This window comes from Durio zibethinus, chromosome 12 (genome assembly GCF_047325235.1).
Source record: "Durio zibethinus cultivar Kanyao isolate XHJ-2024 chromosome 12, ASM4732523v1, whole genome shotgun sequence".
Lineage (NCBI taxonomy): Eukaryota > Viridiplantae > Streptophyta > Magnoliopsida > Malvales > Malvaceae > Durio > Durio zibethinus.
The window spans coordinates 12,207,796-12,227,755 of record NC_143173.1 but is presented as its reverse complement, the minus strand read 5'-3'; the positions used below and the strand labels follow the sequence as shown (position 1 = coordinate 12,227,755).

Genomic DNA, 19,960 nt, shown 5'->3' with positions numbered 1-19,960 from the left:
CAGGTGTCATTGGTGTCACTTTATCTAACTAGTTTATCAAGGGGGAATGTTACTTAGCTTATTTTTTGAACTAAATGGATTGATTTAATTGTCTTATTTTTTCTAAAAAATAAAAACATAAAAGAAAAATTATATTAACCAGCTGAAAAAGGTGTAGCAGAACAACTTATTTGCTTTATTCTGAATTCTGATTTGATGATAATCCACAAGAAAAGAAAATTCATACAAATTACATACACCAATAATAGGTGGACAAACTTGCTCTTTATTTTTCTCTTCTCCAACTCGAGTGCTTGTTGGAAAAGTTCTACTTCTGCAAATACCAGATACAAAGCGAAATAAAGAACTGGCAGTACTTTGCTGCACCTAAGCCTCTCAAGTCCATTTTTATGGCTCCTCAGATACCTGAACCATATGAAAACAAGGAAATCTCTAAATTAAACCATCATATTTACTTCAAAAGAATGTAACCAAAAAACAATTTACTTGTTCAAATCATCTGAACACAGAATTTATCCGAAAAGAAGTGGAAATATGCCTGAAGTCATGTAATGGTTTTGAGTATTTTGTTAAGCATAATGCAAATTGTTTACCTGCTGATTGAGCAGCATGTAAAGTTTGGCCCTCACGATGCAATCGAGTAGGGTGAAGCTTGTCTCTAATAGAACAAAGCTTGGTAACGGCATCACTCATGTCCATCCGCGCGCTTGGTGATTCAGCAGAACAAATGACTCCTATTTCCAATATTGAATTCAAGAATTGAAGATGTCTGTCATTCCTTGTTTGACTTGCTCTTCAAGAAGAATGGGATCTGTAATCTCAATCAGTTGTTCAGGCAAAGCTGCCACAACAAAGTTGTGAAGGCTGAAACCTTCTTTGAACATTTCATTAGTCGGCCTTTTTCCCGTAAACATCTCTAGCAAGAGGTTGCCAAAGCTATACACATCACCTTTTGTTGACAACTCGCTTCCCATGCCATATTCTACAATTAACTCATCACAAATATATAAACTATAGCAATAATTGCAGAGGAGATCCTTTGAAAAATATAAAGATATAGCCTCTGACATCCAAGCTTTAAACATGTAAAATTACATTCTAACTTAGGTAATGTAGTAATTTTTTGTTAACCAAAAACTACTTCCACATTATATGTTTTGATTTTGAATCATGTTGTGCTAAGAGAAAAGTATTAAAATGGAAGAAATGAATAAAATTTACTTACCTGGTGGAGCATAACCAATAGTTCCTCTTATTCCGAGGGAGCTTGACTGAGTAATAGAATTGTTAAGCCTGTCAGCAGAAAGGATTTTTGCTAAGCCAAAGTCACTTATATGGCCAACCCTTTCCTCATCAAGTAGAATATTGCTTGGCTTGAGGTCACAATGAATAATTGGAGTATCGCAATGGTGGTGCAGATACTCCAGTGCGTGAGCAACATCTACTGCCACAGTTACCCTTTGGAAGAAATTCAGGTTTCTCACTGTCTCCTGTTCATTCATGCCAACAGATGGATTCAGCCAATCCTCCAAGCTTCCGTTTACCATGAATTGATAAGCCAATGCTTTAAAATCATTGCCTTGATAATCAACACCTGAAATTTTTGTTAATACCTTGACAAGATTCCGATGTCTAATGTTCTTCAAGGCCTCACATTCAGCTAAGAAGCTTCTGGAAGCTCCATGAGTAAGAAGATTAAGCACCTTAACAGCAATAACTACTCCACTCTCTTCAAGAATTCCTTTGTATACAGAACCGAAGTTACCTGAACCAGCCAAATTTTGCAAGGAGAATCCATCAGTAGCCCTTACGATGTTTTGATATGATAACTGTAAAAGTGAATTTTCTGCACAAGTTGCTGTTGGCTGCTCTTTCTTCTTTCTGAACCACAAAATGAGGAGAAATGAGAATACCAAAGTCCCAAAATTACAAAAGCAATCGCAATTTTTAATTTGAGGGAAGTGTTTGATCTTCTGATGGATGCCTTCCAGTTGCATCTGGACAAGTGTAACTCGGGGATGCCTCCACAAAGCTTGCTATTTCCCTTAACGAATGTAGCAGTGGCATTGTTAATGACTCCTTCATTTGGTATCATACCCTCAAAATCATTGAAAGATAATTTAAATACTGTAATGACCCAAAGCTCACAAGAAATTCTGGAATCTCACCAGTAAGATTATTGTCAGATATGTCTAATGCCATAAGACCTCTCAATGAACTCAAAGATGAAGGAATGGGCCCTTCGAACAAATTGCCATCCAAGAACAGGTACTCCAGCCTTACACGGCTACCAAGATTGTTTGGAAGCAAACCGGATAACCTATTATGAGAAACATCCAAACTACTCAGATTTTTCAGATTTCCTACTTCAACAAGAAGCATACCGGTCAAATGATTGGATGATAAGTTTATAAGAATGGACAATGATGAGAGTCCAATTACTTCAGGGGGTATAGATCCATTTAGATTGTTATGAGAAAGATCCAATGCAACCAAACTTTTGCAGTTAACTAGACTTCGAGGAATGTTGCCCTGAAGATTGTTACTATTTAAATAAAGTTGGGTTACCATTGTCAAATTTCCAATAGAAGGGGGAATAGGCCCAGAGAGAAAATGATTATAATGAGCATAAAATTTCTTTAGCTTCTGAAGCCTTCCAATAACAAGGGGAATAGAACCTGATAGCAGATTATTTGATGCATCTAGTAACTCCAAATTGATGAGATTTTCAATCCCTGCTGGAATTCTTCCCAATATTTGGTTCTGTAGTATTGCTAGAAACAAAATGGTGCTAGACAAATTGCTAATGCACTCGGGTAATACCCCTCCAAAATTATTTTGGCCATGTCTAGTTCTTCTAGTTTGGCAGTATTGGATAAAGAACAGAGAAAGTTTAAGTCTCTTACTCCCCCATCTCCAAAATGGTTTTTCAATATGCGCAATCGTGATAGTTTATCCAGCTGTTCAAATGAAGGCAAGTTTCCATTAAGTTGGTTTAATGAAACTTGAAGAACCTCAAGATTTGAGGCATTGGATATTGAAACCGGGCATTGTCCAGTGATTTGGTTTAGCGCGATGGGAAAGAATTCAATATACGGCATAGTGATTCCCAAGTCAGAAGGAAGAGTACCTTGAATCTTGTTAACGCCAATATCAAATTTGTAATCTTAGAGAGATTGAAAATTGAGACAGGAACAATTCCAGAAATTGCATTTTCTGCTATAGAAAAAAATGAAAGATTTGTCAGTTGCCCAAGAGATCCAGGAATAACCCCATTCAGTTCATTCTTACCCAAAACAAGTGTCTCCAAAGACGATATGTTCCCCAAGGAAGGTGGGATACTCCCTGTTAAACTGTTATTGAAAAAACTTAAATATTTTAGTTTTGACAAGGACCAAGCAAACCCGGTATTTCTCCAGTCAGTTGGTTGCTTCTAATATCAAAACCTCTAAGCTTAGAACAACCAGATAAATTGGAAGGAATTTTACCATTGATGGAGTTATTGGGCAATTGAAATATTTCCAACCTTCTTAAATGTCCAATTTATTGAGGAATTTCGTTGTTGAAGCTGTTGCCTGCAAGATTCAACACCCTGAGAAAGCTCAAATTTCCAACGTTTGGTGATAGAGATCCCGTGAGTTTCTGGAATTGCAATTCCAACCTGGTGACTCTTTGATGTCTGCGACCGCATGCAACACCATGCCATTGGCAGAAATGGATGGAACTATTCCAGGAATGCATAACGCTGAGCTGATCACCAGTTATCTTGGCTTTGAACTCGAGTAAAGCTTGTTGATCTGTGTTATTTCCACTAACTAAAGGAACTGCTAAACCAACCGAGTAAAGACCTTGTAGGTTGAAGCATGAGAGAAGAATTATAACTTCAACGTAAACGAGGAAAAACGAGCTGAACACTATCAAATGCTTATTCGGTAGCTCCATCAACCCGAATCAATTTGTTAATTGATGAGATTGATTGCTATTTGAGAGTACTTGGGTTCATCAACAAGAACTAGTGTGCAATATAAGAAATTTTGAAACTCTGATATTATGCAACTGTATATCCCGTCAATTGCTTCAATTTTTTTGACTTTGAATGTCATGTGCGTAGAAATTGCTTAAGTGGAAGCATCTATTTGGGGTTGGCCTTTTTCCTGGGTTTTTTTATCATTATTGAGCAATGCTTTCTATAGTGAATACCGTTAGAAATGTGGGGTTCAGGCCCGTTCCTATGGTTTTGACTATTTAAAGGTCATGAGCCTTGTGTTTTAAGCTACCCTAAAAGGGAGAAGGGAGAGTTGGTTAAACGAAAGTTGATTCGTGATCCGATTGAGTTGAATTTTTGTTAGCTGGTTTATGATTCAGAATTCTACATTTTGAATGATGAAGATCAAGTTTAAAACTCTCTAGAAACAAATTTAGGGTGTATTTATTGAGTCACTTATTTGGTAAGATTTCTCTAATTGTTTCTCTAGTTATTGATTAGCTCTAGTTTTAACTAGAAGAAAATTTTGTATATCCGTTATTTATTAGTAGAGATTTTCATGGTAGTCCGTGGTTTTTTCCCTTTACACTCGAGGGTTTTTCACGTAAATTTTGGTGTGTTTTATTTTTCCTACGTCATTGATTGTTGATTGTTGTCTACTGCTATGGGTTTATTGCGATATATTACTTCTACGTTATTGTGTTTATCGCTTCAGGCCCAACAAGTGGTATTAAAGCGAGAGTTATTTTGAGACATCAATACAGAAGCAACCCATGATAGAAGTAAATTCTATTTGAGATTATAGAGGGTGATACAAGTTCCATGATAAAATTGACAGTATCAAATTATTTAATTTGAAAGCATATGATGGAAGATCATTTCTGCTTCGAAGATTTATATGAGCCGATATTGGGTGATTCAACTAAACTAGCAGATATAAAAGATAAAAGTTGAAAGAAATTAGGCAAAAAGATGCTAGCCACAATCAGAAAAAGGCTTGATATCAACGTGTTCTATCATGTAGTACAAGAGACAGATGCCCACATTTGAGAAAAATTGACAGCATTGTATGAAAGAAAAATAGGCATGAATAAAGTTATGCTTGTTAAGAAGCTTGCAACTTTACAGTATAGGGATAGACAATCGATAACAAAGCACTTGAGTGATTTTCAAGATATATTTAATTGAATGACTATTATAGAGCTTAAGATGGATGATGAAATGAAAGCGTTATTTCTTTTGGGTTCATTGCCAGACAGTTGAAATCTCTATTTGTGACTATTCTTAATTCAACTCCTGATTATAAGGTGACATTGGAGATGATAAAAGACAGTATGCTTAATAAAGAAGCAAGGCAAAAAGATTTAGACTCTATGAATCAAGCTTTTGTCACAAAGAACAGGGGTAAAAACATCAACAGAGGTTAGAACTCAAAAGGCCATAGTAAGTCTAAACATAGATTAAAGTTCAAAGACAAAGTGAAGTGTTTCCATTATGATAAAATAGGTCATATAAAGCAATACTGTAAAATCTTGAAGCAAGAGTAGAACTATAAGAAAGGCAAGAGTTTAGATGATGGCAATGTTGTAATAGTGAATTCAGATAGTGATTCAGTTACTTTGATTTGTACACATGGTGATTATAATCATGTTAGTGATCCCAATATTGAATGGATAATTGACACAAGAGGGGCATATCATTGTATTCCTAAGAGAAAGTTGTTTACAACTTAAAAAACAAGAGATTTTAGTTACACCAAGATGGGAACTAAAAGTGTGTCACAAATTATTATGATCGATGATATTATTATACAAACTAGTACGGACTACATGTTGACTTTGAAGGATGTCAGACACATTCTAGATATGAGAATGACCTTGTTTGCTATTACTATCTTTAATAAGTAAGGATATGAGAGTCAACAAAAGAATGGATAGTGAAAACTTCTCAAAAGATCTATGATAGTTGCAAGAGAAAAACTATGCTGTACAATGTATAAGACATGGATGCAATTGAACGACAACCAGATAAATGTAGTTGATAATGATGTTTTAGGAAATATGTGGCACAAGAGGCTAGCACACATGAGGGAGAGGGGGTTACAGGTTTTGGCAAGGCAATCTCTCATTACGTTGATCAAAGGTATGCCTTTTGATTCATGTGATCATTGTTTGTTTGGCAAGTATCGTAAAGTTTCTTTTTGCAAGTGCTATTAAAGAAAAGAAAACATATTGGAGTTTATTCACTCTAATATATGTGGTCCTATTGAGGGTGAGTCATTATGTGGTAAAAGGTATTTTGGTACTTTTATTGATGATACTTCACATAAGACTTAAGTGTATATGTTAAAAAACAAAAGTTAGATACTGTAGTATTTTAAAAAATTTCATGCTATGGTGTAAAAGATGATAGGGTTATCCTTAAAATGTATTTAGATTGATAATGGTAGAGAATACACATTCAAAGACTTTGAAAAATATTATTCAAAGCATGGGATCAAGCATGAAATAACAAAACTTGGAACACCACAGTATAATGGTATAGCTGAAAGGATAAACCAAACCATTGTGAAAAAAGTCAAATGTAATTTGAGGATGGCAAAATTACGAAAGCCATTCTAGGTTGAAGTAGCCAACATAGCTTATTATTTGCTTAACAGATCACCATTAATTCTTTTGGGCTTTGACATTTCAGAAATAGTGTGGATAAGAAAATATGCTTTATACTCTCACTTAAAAGTTTTTGGATGTAAAACATTCATGTATATGCCAAAGGAGTGAAAGTCAAAGCTTGACAGTAAAGCTATACAGTATGTGTTTATAGGATATAGTGATGAAAAATTTGGCTACAAGGTATAGGATCCACGAAAAAGAAAGATAGTTAGAAATAGAAACGTGGTCTTCCATGAAAAAAACCATAGTAGACTTTGAGAAAAATGAGAAGACTACACAGATTACTATTGAGTGTAATGTTTCAACATATATAGGGATTTCATAAAAAAGAGCCATAGATGATGGACATGAGCAAGAGACAAAACTTAAGGATACTAATGAGCCAGCCACAGTTAGTGATAAGACAGATGCAATCAGTTATAAGTAGGGAGGAGTAATCTTTTCTACTTGAGAGTGTTAAGCAGGGTAAACAATTTTCTCCACTAAAAAGTATTGAGCAAGGGGAGCTATCTTAGGAATCAGGTAATGTAAAGTCTCAATCTAGAAGATTTACCAAAGAGCATAGGCTATCTACTAGGTATCCAAGTTTAAATTTTATTTTAGTTACCAATAAGGGGAGATAGAGAACTTCCAAAATGTACAGACTACTCCAGATGGAGAACACTGGTTAAAAGCAATGAAAAAAGAAATAGAGTCATTGCAAAAAAATGGTACATATGATATTGTTAAACTTCTGAAAGGGAGGAGGCCATTGAAGAATAAATAGATGTTCAAGTTGAAAAAAGATGGTGATAAACTAGTGAGGTACAAAGCTCGATTGATGATAAAAGATTTTTCTTAGAAACCTAGCATTGATTTGGATGGGATCTTTTCTTCAGTTATGAAGATGAGTTCTATTTGAGTAGTATTAGGATTAATAGCTAGTTTGAATCTTGAGCTTGAGCAACTTGATGTTAAGACTACATGTTTGCATGGTGACTTATAAAAGGACATTTATATGGATTAGCCTGAAAGTTTTAAAGTGAAAAAAAAAAAACACTTTGTCATAATGTATAGATCCATGGACTATAGCTAGGCATGGATTAGAGGAGTCGCCACCAATCTTTTTTGTCTTTGTGCAATTGACCATTTGATTGAATCTGTCCTATCTAAAGAGGAGTCCCAAGATCGACTTAGGTATCTTTAACTAGTAGATTCTAATATTTAAAATTAGAATTTAGGTTCGGGAGTACGGTTACACATGGGGAAGGTTATAGCACCCTTACAGCGCCTACCCAAAGGATGGTACCCGTTTGATTTCAGATTATCCAAGCCTTGATCATATTTGTAATTTACCAAATTATTTTATATTAAAAATTAGTCTTAAAATTGTCCTAATAATTTGATAACAATTTCAGATAATTTTTTCACCTTAAGATCTCTTAAAAATAAAATAGCAAAAATAAAATCTCTTAAAAATAAAACCAAAAAATAATAAAAAATAAAAAATAAAGTGAGTTAAAAAAATAAAATCAAAAAATAAAATGGAAAAAGAAACCTTGTGATTGGGTCGAGTCAGAGCGCGAGTCAACGCGTTAATGCTCGAATCCTTGGTTGTCCAAAACAATGTCATTCTGGGCTACTATATAAGCCACCTTCTGTGTTTCAAGCCTCATAAGCTTTCTGCCTCTTCTCTCTCTAGGCCAAAAACTCTCTTTTTTCTCTCTAAAAATTCTTCAGACATTTAATCAAAAATTGGGTTTACTGCCAATTTTTGGAAATCTAGCTGTAATCTCACCAAAAAATTCAAATTCTTGCCAAAAAATTCAAACATTCATAAAAAAATTCATATTTTCTAGAAAAACTTAGATTTTTCAAAAAAATCATAGATTTTCCTTAAATTTTTCTAGATCCAAAATCTTCGAGAACCTAATCTTAACCCTTAGCAACCTAAAATCGAACCCAAAACTTAAAATCAATCCTAGAATCTTAAAAACCAAAATTTTCGAAGCCCCTACTGCTTAGGAACCTATTTTTAGATTTTTCAAGCACTAATCCTTTTTTCACCAAATCCACCGTGTCTTGTTTTGTAATGATCATTCCAATTTATAGGTTCTCTTAGGATGAATTTTAAAAAACGAACAGAATCCAATCCCAAGATTTACGCCTGGGTTGGTTCTGTCTGGGCATGATTCCTGGCTAGATTTTTGCTTGTTTGTCTAGATCAAATCAAAAGTCTTTGATTTGGATACTGAATTAAGATCTTTTGACCAAATGAATTCAATCTAGATTTTCGTTTCCTCATTCAATCAATAGTTAGAAGAAAAGAAGAAAATAAAATAATAACAATAATAATATCATATAATATCATATAATATACTAATTATAATAATATGATAATGATACTATAATATAATATAATAATTCTATAATATAACATAAAACACAACCAATTAACCTAGACATAGTTCAATTGACCCTGAACACAGAACTGATTGACCTCGAACACAAATGGGTGTCTACACACTTAGTTTGCAAATTGAAGAAAAGCTTGTATAGCTTGAAACAAGTTTCATGACAATGGTACAAAAAGTTTGATTCTTTTATGGTGAGCCATAGCTATAAAAGAACAACAGTAGATTCTTGTGTGTATGTCAAAAAATTTCCTAATAGTAAATTTATTATTCTCTTATTATATATTGATGATATGTTGATTGTAAGACAAAATGCTGGTATGGTTTGTAGGTTTAAAGAACAATTGTCTAAGTCCTTTGACATAAAGGATTTAGGTCCAACAAAGCAGATTCTCAATATGGATATTATTCGGGATAAGAGAGCTAGAAAGCTGTGCTTATCACAAGAAAAATATATTAAATGGGTGCTTAGTAGATTTAATGTGCAACATGCTAAATTAGTTAGCAGTCCACTTGCTAACCATTTTCATCTAAGTAAGAAATCTTGTCCGGTGACTAAAGAAAAGCAACAAGCTATGTCTAATATTCCTTATTATTTTGCAGTCGATTCTTTGATGTATTTTATGGTTTGCACACAACTTGATATTGCTTATGCAACTAGTGTAGTGAGCATATTTCTTTCTAATTCGAGAAAGGTTCACTAGAAAGTAGTGAAATAAATTTTCAGATATTTGAAAGGCATTTAAAAAATGTGTTTGAGTTATAGAGTTTCATAACCAGTTCTAGAAGAGTTTACTGATACTGACATGACAGGTGATCTTGAAGGTAAGAAATCTATTTCATGGTATTTATTCACTTTTGTAGGAGGAGCTATGTCTTGGCAGTCTAAGTTGTAAAAGTGTGTTACCTTGTCAACTATAGAGGCTAAGTATATTGTAGCAATTGAAGCAAGTAAAGAAATGCTTTGGATGAAACATTTTCTTCTAGAATTAGGGTTGAATCAGAAAAAGTATGAAGTATTTTATGATAGCCAGAGTGCTTTATATTTGAGTAAGAATGCCATGTATCATGTTAGAACAAAGCACATTGATGTTAGATATCATTGGTTGCATTCAGTAATTGAGGAATAGCAAATGTAGTTGAAGAAAGTCTATACTGATTAGAATATAGTAAATACGTAGACTAAGATATTTCTCAAGAAAAAGTTTGAGCTCTACAGTAACTTGGCTAGAATAGGTTCCTTGGCCAAGGTAAGTTTCGATGAAATTGAATGGTGATGAATCTCCTCCTAATGGGGCTGGGGGGGAAGATTATTAGGTATATGGGATCCAGCCCCATTCCTATGGTTTTGACCATTCAAAGCCCATAGGCCTTGTGTTTTAGGTTACCCTAAAAGAGCCCTACGTAATAAAAGAAAAGGGACTGAGTTTTTGGCATGGAAAAACAAGAGAGGTGGCACTGAATAAAAAGAAAAAAAAAGCCAAGAAACAAAGAGAAAAAATGGGGAAGGGAGAGTTGGTTGAACAAAAGTCGATCCGTGGTCCGATTGAGCTAAATTTTGTTAACATGTTTATGATTCAAAGTTCTACATTCTGAATGGTGAAGATCGAGTTTAAAGCTCTCTAGGAACAAATCCATGATGTATTTGTTAAGTTACCTATTTGGTAAGATTTCTCTAATTGTCTATTAGTTTTAGCTAGAGGAGAACTTTGTATATCAATTATTTGATAGTGAGAATTTTTCTAGTAGTTCGTAGTTTTTTTCCTCTATACTAAAGGGTTTTCTATGTAAATTTTAGTGTGCTTTATTTTTCTTGCATTGTTGATTATTAATTGCTGCTATTGTTATGGGTTTATTGCAATATATTGTTTTTGCCTTATAGTGTTTGTTGTTTTAGGCCCAACAAATACTTTCCTCCACTTTTTTTTTTGTCATTTTCATTATCTATTCATCTTGTGGGGTTTTTTCTTACTCATCTTAATATATACTCTTTGGAATATGATTTTTTTTCACTTTTATACTAAATGCTTGTATAAGTAATATTAAATTAAGCATCAGGAAATTGAATGGAAAGAGATTAAATCCTAGTTGAGACAAAATTAAGAAATTAGCAAAATTTAAAATCATACATGAAATCAGCTTGAACATGGTTTTCTCAACTGGATCCCCACTTCTCAGAGAAATCTTTATTCTCTATTTCTAATCAATAGTTTAGACAACGAGAAAGGAACTTAAGTTACCATTCAATTAGAGTCATCTGATATTTTTTAATTGATCAGTCAGTCAAGTAATAGTTTAAAAGAGTAACTGCACCTTGTCTTTGCAAATTCCTTTTCCTGAGTTTTCTTATTGTTTTTTTTAAAAAATATTTATAAGGTTGATTGGTAGAAATTAATTCATATTCAAAGGCTAGACTATTTAATTAATCCTTTTCATTGAAAGTGTGTCTATAACACCACCCAGCAAGATGAATTTAATTAGTTTCCATGTTTTCTACTCAATAACAATGGGATAATCTAAAATATTTAAAATTTAATAAAAATATTTGTTTATTAAATTTTAATTTTTAAAAATAAATAAAAATACTAAATATTCATCTTTTAGTTTTTTAAAATATTTCAATATATTTCTTAAAAATCAAGCATATTAAGCTTGAAAACTTAGCCAAGCCTTTAGGCAATAATTTGAAATCAAACTTATTCAGATTCGACCAGTCAAAAAGTTTATTTGCTTCATTTGTGCCTTTATTTTCATTATCAGGATTAAGTGAATGTCTTTAAGGGATTTTGTAGACTTGGTAATATATAGGAATTTGGCCAAAAAAGAAAAAGACTTGCACCATAAGAATAAAGAATGGTGGAATCTATTTAGATAATACCAATGGAAAATAAACAAGTGGGTCTGTTAGATTTGTATTTACCCTGACCTGATTTTTTTGGTGTGAACTCTCTTTTTTTTTGTCCAAAACTACAAACTCAACTATCAATTTCAACACATAAAAAAAAAAACTTTATACTAATAATTGCATCTATATTACTTTAACAATCTACAATGCCAAACTAGAGCTTGATTGGTAAATAGATAGACATTGTAGACACTCAAATTGGTTTAAGCCCAAACCAACTAGGGCCTGGTTTAATAGGGGTCCAAATAGTTAGGCCTAAGTATATATTATTATTATTATTATTTATTTGTTTTTCATTTTTCATTTATTTATTTATTTTATTTATGTATTGTTATTTTACTTTTATTTATTTTGATTATTTGTTTTATTGTTAAATGATAAGATAATAGTGATATATATATAAAAAAAAATTGATAAATATTCTGTCGTTGGCAGAATCCTAGTTGGTTTTAATTTTTATCAGATAATTCTGATGATTTTATGATAATATAGAATTCCTGTGAAATGGTGGACTTAGAGTTAATCAGAAAACTCTTTTGATTACACTCTATAAATACCTCCACAGATCAAACAACAAACATATAAGAAAATCACACAAAAAACACAAATCAATAAACATAAATGAGATCACGCAAAAGGAAGTCAGAAGATAGTTAGGAGACTTTGGAAAAAATTTTGGGTTAAAAAGAAGTTTTTTTTTTTGGAAATTTTTTTGGAAAATTTTCAGTTTTTCGTTGAATTTTTCAACGGTGGTTGAATTTTTTGATGAATTTTTCGGCATTGATTGAATTTTTCAATGAGTTTTTAGCAAGTTCCCAGATTTTGGCAAGTTTTTCAGTTTTTGGCAACTAATTTCCAGAATTGGCCAACATCTGACGAACTTTTGGTGAACTTCCTTAGATTTCGGTGAAAATTCCCAAAATCTAGTGAATGTTCAATTAGTGTTCTTGGGTTTGTAGAGAGAGAAAGAGAATAGGAAGTAGAGAGAGAAGGAACAGAGGAGATCTGGCGAAAAAAAGACTAAATTAGGCCTTGATACCCACTTCAAAACAATGTTGTTTTTGCCTTAAATGGTTCTAGGATCCGCATGTTTTTCATTCAGGCCAACCTGATCTGAGCGCAACCCGTTTTGCTGACCCACATCCCAACCAGACCCTATAGTCGAGCCAAGCCAATTTTCTCGAATCGTGTTTTTAAGCCACATTTTGTGTTTGAAGCCAAGCCGCACTGAGCCGTTCCAGCCGAGTCATTTTTATTTTTTTAATATTTTTTATTTATTTTATTTAGTGTTTTATTTATGTGTTTTTTTAGTATTTTTTTCATGATTTAATTTTGGAAAAAAATAAAAAAATAGAAAAAAGAAAATATTTTTTTGGGAATAAGTATTAATTATTCAAATGATGAAACCTTTAGAAATTTCAAATGGTAAATTTCTATAAAATTCTTAAGTGAGGAATTTTCTCTAAATTTGTCCCAAATGGTGAAATAATTTAGATAAAATTTTAATAACAATAATTAATATTTATTTTTAAACAAAAAAAGGAAAAAATTTAAAAAATTTAAAAATAAAAAATAAAATTTTTGGTTGAAAATATTTGACAATTATCCAAGGATGAGAATCTTAGAAATTTCAAATGGTAAATTCTCTAAGAAATCTCTAGGTGATAAATTTCTCTAAATTTGTCACAAATTGTGGAAGAATTTAAATGAAATTTTAAGAAAAATAGTTGTCATATTATTTTCTTTCAAAAAAAAGAGAAATAAAAAGGATTTCTAAATAGGCCCAAATGGTGGAGAATTTAGAAATTTTGAAAAAGAAAATATTTTTAATTTGACCCAAATTGTGGAATAATTAGATATATTTTCAATAAACAAAAAACCTAAAAAATAATTAAATAATTAAATCTTTTTCTGAGAACGGAGTCTTTTTAAGAAATCAAATGAGATTCTTGAATACTCTTGAGGTGAGAAAATACTTTTAAGAATTCTACCAGATTGATAGAGAATCTTAAGAATTATTTTCAATATTAGAACATTAAAATTTAAAACCATTAGAATCAAGATCCTAGGATAAATTTAAAATAAATTGGTACAATCCTTCGGATGGGCATGTGGGGGTGCTATAACGTTTTCTATATGTAACTGAACTCTCGAACCTTGTTATGGATAGTAGACTAGAACCTATTCTTTTAGGGACCCTTAGTTAAGATTAGGATCTCCTTAAAAGGGTAGATTCCTTAGGTGGCCAAGCACACCTAATTAAAAAAGATTAGTGGCAACTCCATTTGTTAAGTCTGGCTATAGATTTATAAATCTATATGTTATGACAGTTTGGCGACTCAACTGAAGGTGCTATAGAGAGTCAGGCCATAACATTTTAAACTTATCCTTTGGTCTAATGGTTTTAAATTGTAATTATTTGTTTACTAACATTTTTTCTTTTTTGTCTTGTATTTTATCTATGGGGTTTGAAAACCTATATGTTCCTTCACACACACTATCACATGCATTTGCATTACATGAGCTCTATACTCGGGCTCTGTCTCTTTTAGGAGGGAGTAAAGTACCTACGCTCTTATGAGATTATAATATCCACAATGGCTAGTAAAATACTCCTACTCAAATTGAATCTTTTTCATTAATAGCCCGTGATGGGTGAGGATTGGATTGCCTTACTAGTCTATGATGGATGAAGATGTAAGGAACAATTTGAGAACCTTTAATGGTCAAAGTCACCTAACTCTACGTATAGTGTACACTTAAAAGGTCATCCTTAAGATAGAGCCCTTCTTACCCTTGATAGATGTAAACCGAAGATAGGACACAAGAAGGAATGGTTTGTGATCTAACCATTTTGTTTATTTGACTTTGTGCTTTTGCATTATCATGTCATGCATCATTTTCATTGTCATATGTAACATTATGCATCTGCATTATTTTCATATTAGATTTCATCCATTAAAACGTACATTTCATTTATGCATTAACATACCAAACATAAAGCATAGCACATCATTTCTGATCATAATTATGCTATTCAAGGTTCAAGGATAACTCCACCAACCAAGAATCCCACACAATCAACTCACCAACATAATACAAGAGCTCAGGCCAAACAAATAGAACAAGAAAATTCCAATTGTCTCGAGAGAATAGAGAAAGCTCAAAAGAAGCTGAAAGACGAGTTGAGTAAAATCCTAGATGCTTTGAATAAGTTAAATAAAGGAAAATGAATAGAAAGAAATACTAGCCAGCAAGACCATCCATCATAAGAGATGGATGACTTTCTGTACCCTCCTAGTTTTGGGTCAGAACAAGCCTAATCCACACAAGGCCTACCACCATAACAGTTCATATATTCGATAAGGTATACATATTCTGGAATGCCATCAGTTTCAAACCCAGGGCAATACCAGAGTTATGTAAATCTTATCTTTACTGAGAAGGCAGTAGAACCAATACTAATCCCTAACTTGAGTGATTAAGAAGAGAAAGAAAAACTGAGGCCTAAAGAGAAAGAGACTTTAGAAGCCTCAAGAGCTGAACAGAAGATGAATTTATTAGAGGAAATGTTGCAAGCAATAGATGGAATCGATTTTCATGGTTCTGTAGATGCTGTTAGGCTTTGTTTAGTCTCGGATGTCATTATTCCTCCAAAGTTCAAAGCTCCAAAGTTTTAAAAAGTATGATGGTACAAAGTATCCAAAGACCCACATTACTATATACTTTCAAAAAATTGCTACCAATGCTAATAATGAGAAGCTGTTAATGCATGTATTCTAAGACAACCTTATTGGCTCTGCTGCTAGATGGTAGGTCCAACTGGATAGGACCCACATTCATTCTTGGAGTGATATGGCCATGACTTCATAAATCAATATCAATATATCATAGACTTAGCTCTTGATCTCCTATCTTTACAGAATATGGAAAAAAGTGGCTGAATCATTCAAGGAATACGCCTAGAGGTAAAGGGATATTGTTTCTCAGGTGCAACCTCCTTTAACTGAGAAAGAAACCACAGTGTTGTTCGTTAGCACTTTAAAATTTTCTTATTACGAAAAAATGATAGGGAATGCCATAAAAAATTTCACTGACATGGTGATCTTAGGTGAAATCATTAAGAATGCCATTAAAAATGGCAAGTTGAAAGGAGGAAAAACTAAGAAGATGCCAAAAAAAAAAAAGAAATTAAAGTTCAAGCCATGAACTTTGACAGACAGTTCAAGAGATATCAATCATATCCACCACAAGGTTATTCCCCATACTATCTTATTGTGAATAATACCTTTCCCTACCTATATCAGCCAGCCTCATTGCCATCTTACCCATCAACATATCAACCAGCTCCCATATATAGCCTTAACATTCAACCTCCCGTAAGACCCCAGATTTGTTTTGCTAACCCAACAAGTGGTTCACGAAAGCAACAAAATACTCGAAAAAAACTCATATTTGACCTAATCCCCATGACTTATATGGAGTTATAACGATAGCTTTATAACAACCATTTGATTGCCCTCAGCCGATTAGAGCCACTTAAGCCACCTTATCCCAAGTGGTATGATCCCACAGCTCACTATGACTACCACTATGGAATTGCTAGTCATTCCACTGAAAATTACATTGCTTTAAAGCATAAAGTGCAAATTTGATCAAGGATGGAATGATAACTTTGATCAATTAGGGATAACAACTCCTAATGTTAGTGGTAATCCATTGCCCAATCATAATGTCAATGCTTTGAGTAAAGATTGAGAGCTAGTATAATCCGAAAAGGCTTGGAAAGCTGCAACGAATCAAAGGGCCAGATGTTAAAAAAAATCTTTCACTTGATTGCATGGGGGCATAATTTTGAGAAAAATGTTAAGGCTGATTGAAAATGGCTTGTCATTTTGAGATTTCTTTTAGAGTAATGATTAGGATTTCTTTTATACAATAGGATTTCATTTGCTATCATTTCAATTGAAGGCAAGGATAGTGCATTTCATTACATTTTCTCTTTTGTCCCAACCACTATTCCATGCTTAATTTTTTTTCATGTCTTTTTATTCCTATTCTCAATGATGAATGTTGAGACAATGATAACAATAATTCTAAGATTTAATTTTGAAAACTCATTCACATTGATCTATAAGACCATTTGAGCAAAAAAAGTAAACTATTAGCAAAGGTGAAATTAATATGTCTTGAAGATATGCAGTCTTTTATAAAGATCCATGAGCTTGTTTTTGTTCAATAGATGATCTTCAAAGAAAGCATTCACATTTGAGAGGAAAAATGACCATATTTCTTTTACCATTTGAAAAATCATTCATTGCTACCCCTTTTGAGCCTATTATGATTTCTTTTTCTAAAAAACCCCGACCAAGGATCACCTTCCACACTAGGGGACAATTTTTGAAAAAAAAAAAGAAGTAAAAGATTGCAAAAGGTCTCAAGGATAGAAAGCAAAAAAAAAAAAAAAAAAAACAAAACAAAGGAAAAAAGAGTAAAGAAAAATGAATGCCACACATGATTTGGGGCAAAGTAATAAGAATCTTTTTGTGAGAAATGAGATGGAAAAAAGAAAAAGTAGTGAAATGATGTGGAATACGGCAAAATGCCAAGTTGCATCAAATGATCATTTGGTTTTGAACCCTTTAAACACATGTTTTGAGCCTATTTTATCCATTTCTTTAATCATCCCTTACCATGACCTACGTTTGAACCTTTAAAAGTTTATTTTGATTAAGTGTGAATGCTTAAATTGAATGATCATATATTGGGCTAAGGCATGCTTATGATGGAGTAATATAGTTGTGCTATGCTATGTGTGTTAGAGATTGATATGTGAGAGATATCAATAGTAAAAAAAAAGAAAAAAATATAAAATGAGGAAAAAATGAAAAAATATAAAATGAAAAAAAAAATGAAAAAAAAAATGAGAGAAAATGAAGACTCAAATTGAAAATCCAAAATGACGATTTAAGTAGAAAAACTTTTGAGCTGAAAGTTGGATAGACAGTTCAAATTTATAAAAGACCAAAAAATCTAAAGATCCTCCGAAGCTGAGGCAAAGTTGGATGAACTTAAAATGATTTCAACAGTCAATGGAATGAGTTTTGAAAAATAATTTTGGATTAATGTTCAGAATTGTTTGAATATTCATTGTTTGGATATACCATTCATCCCAATGACATGTATTAAGCCTGTTTCTTTCCCCATTTATTTTCTGTACTAGATTACCTTTCTCCCTATTCACTTTATACTCTCTTATCTCCAGAGCAAATCGAGAGAATGTATGATTGTATCATATTTGTCATGATTTGAAATGATAATTAATGAATGACAATGTTTATAAAAGAGTCTTGCATTCTTTTGAAAAGAAATCTAATTGATAGGAAAAAATGAAGAAAGTGCAAAAACATGGAAAGATGATTTGAAATGACACATGGTGTGATCAAATGGTGAATATGGTGATGGATTGGTCAACAAATGAAGAGAGGGCAAAAATTTAAAAAGAAGATGATCAAGAAATGAATATGGTGATGGATTGGTCGACATAACTTGTGAGTTGTGGTCAAATGATGGAAATAGTGTAGATCAAGGGATGAAATTTGTTCTACTAAGTATTGTTGATCAAGTGATGAAAAAGAATATGGATCAGTTGATGAGATGGCTAGTGCTAAGAAGTTAAAAAAGGGAAAAATGTGAGATGGTGGGGACTTGAGAACCATGTTACCACATTTACTTAGAATTTCATGACATTATTGACATTTGCATTACATGTATTACGTTTGCATTATAAGGTGGAACAATACATGTATGTAATTTGATTTGGCTATGCACTTGTATTTTGCAATAAACATTTAAATCATGATTGAGAATATGGCATTTGTAGTATTGTGAGAATCTAGATTGTTGCATTTGCATCATTGATCATGACATTCATTACATACAAAATTTTGATTTTGATAAAAGTTTGAAAGTCGTCTATAAAAGAATTTTGAATATTTTGATAAAGTCTTTTAAGACAAGATTATGAATCCTTAAATAAGAATCTTTGAATTTTTAAGTTTTCAAATGAAAGTCTTTGAATTTCAAATGAGAATCTTTGAGATGTGAAACTCTAAGATTTATTAAATGTGAACCTTTGAGCTCAAATGAGAAGCTTTGAACTTTTGGATTAAAAAAATTCGAATGAGAATCTTTAAATGTTAGATGTGAGCCTTGCAATTTGCATGCAAATCCTTGAATTAAAACTTTGGATGAGAATTTCACAAATGTAAATCTTGAAATCTTGCAAATCTGAATTCTTGCATATCTAAAATTTTACGAATCAAATTCTTGTGAAACTAAGTCGTTAAGCTTCTGTTTAGAGGAGCTTATTTATTTCTCAAGTCATTGAGCCTCTGTTTAGATGAGCCATATTTATTTTTTTCAAAAACGTTGTGAGCCTTTCAGCCAGTTTGAGTGTCTGATTTTAAAAAAAAATAAAAAAAAATGTTGGGATGATTATCTGGATAAGAGGGGTGTCTATGTTTTTGCACAATTTCTGTTGCACAAAAAATGTGCAAAAAAAGGCAACTATAGACACCCAAATTAGTTCAGGCCCAAACCAACTAGGGTTTGGTTTAATGATGTCCAAATAGTTAGGCCCAAGTATATATTATTATTATTATTATTATTATTATTATTATTATTATTATTATTATTATTATTTGTTTTTCATTATTTATTTATTTATTATTATTTTACTTTTTTTTAGTTTTATTTATTTATTTTGATTATTTGTTTTATTGTTATATGATAAGATAATAGTGATATATATATAAAAATAATTGATAAATATTCTGCCGACAGAATCCTTCTTGGTTTTAATTTCTATTGGATAATTCTGATGATTTTATGATAATATAGAATTCCTGTGAATGGTGGACTTAGAGTTAATCAGAAACTTTTCTTATTACACTCTATAAATACCTCCACAGATCAAGCAACAAGCACACAAGAAAAGCACACA

General features: G+C 32.3%; 1 pseudogene across 1 annotated transcript; it reads right to left on the bottom strand.

Moving 5' to 3' along the window:
• Positions 1-213: 213 nt before the first annotated feature.
• LOC111297533 (putative receptor-like protein kinase At3g47110) lies at positions 214-3,942 on the bottom strand (annotated as a pseudogene). Its single transcript, XR_016326259.1, has 2 exons — positions 1,226-3,942; positions 214-982 (listed from the first exon to the last, which is right to left on the bottom strand). The product of XR_016326259.1 is annotated as a putative receptor-like protein kinase At3g47110 (transcript).
• Between the last annotated feature and the right edge of the window lie 16,018 nt (positions 3,943-19,960).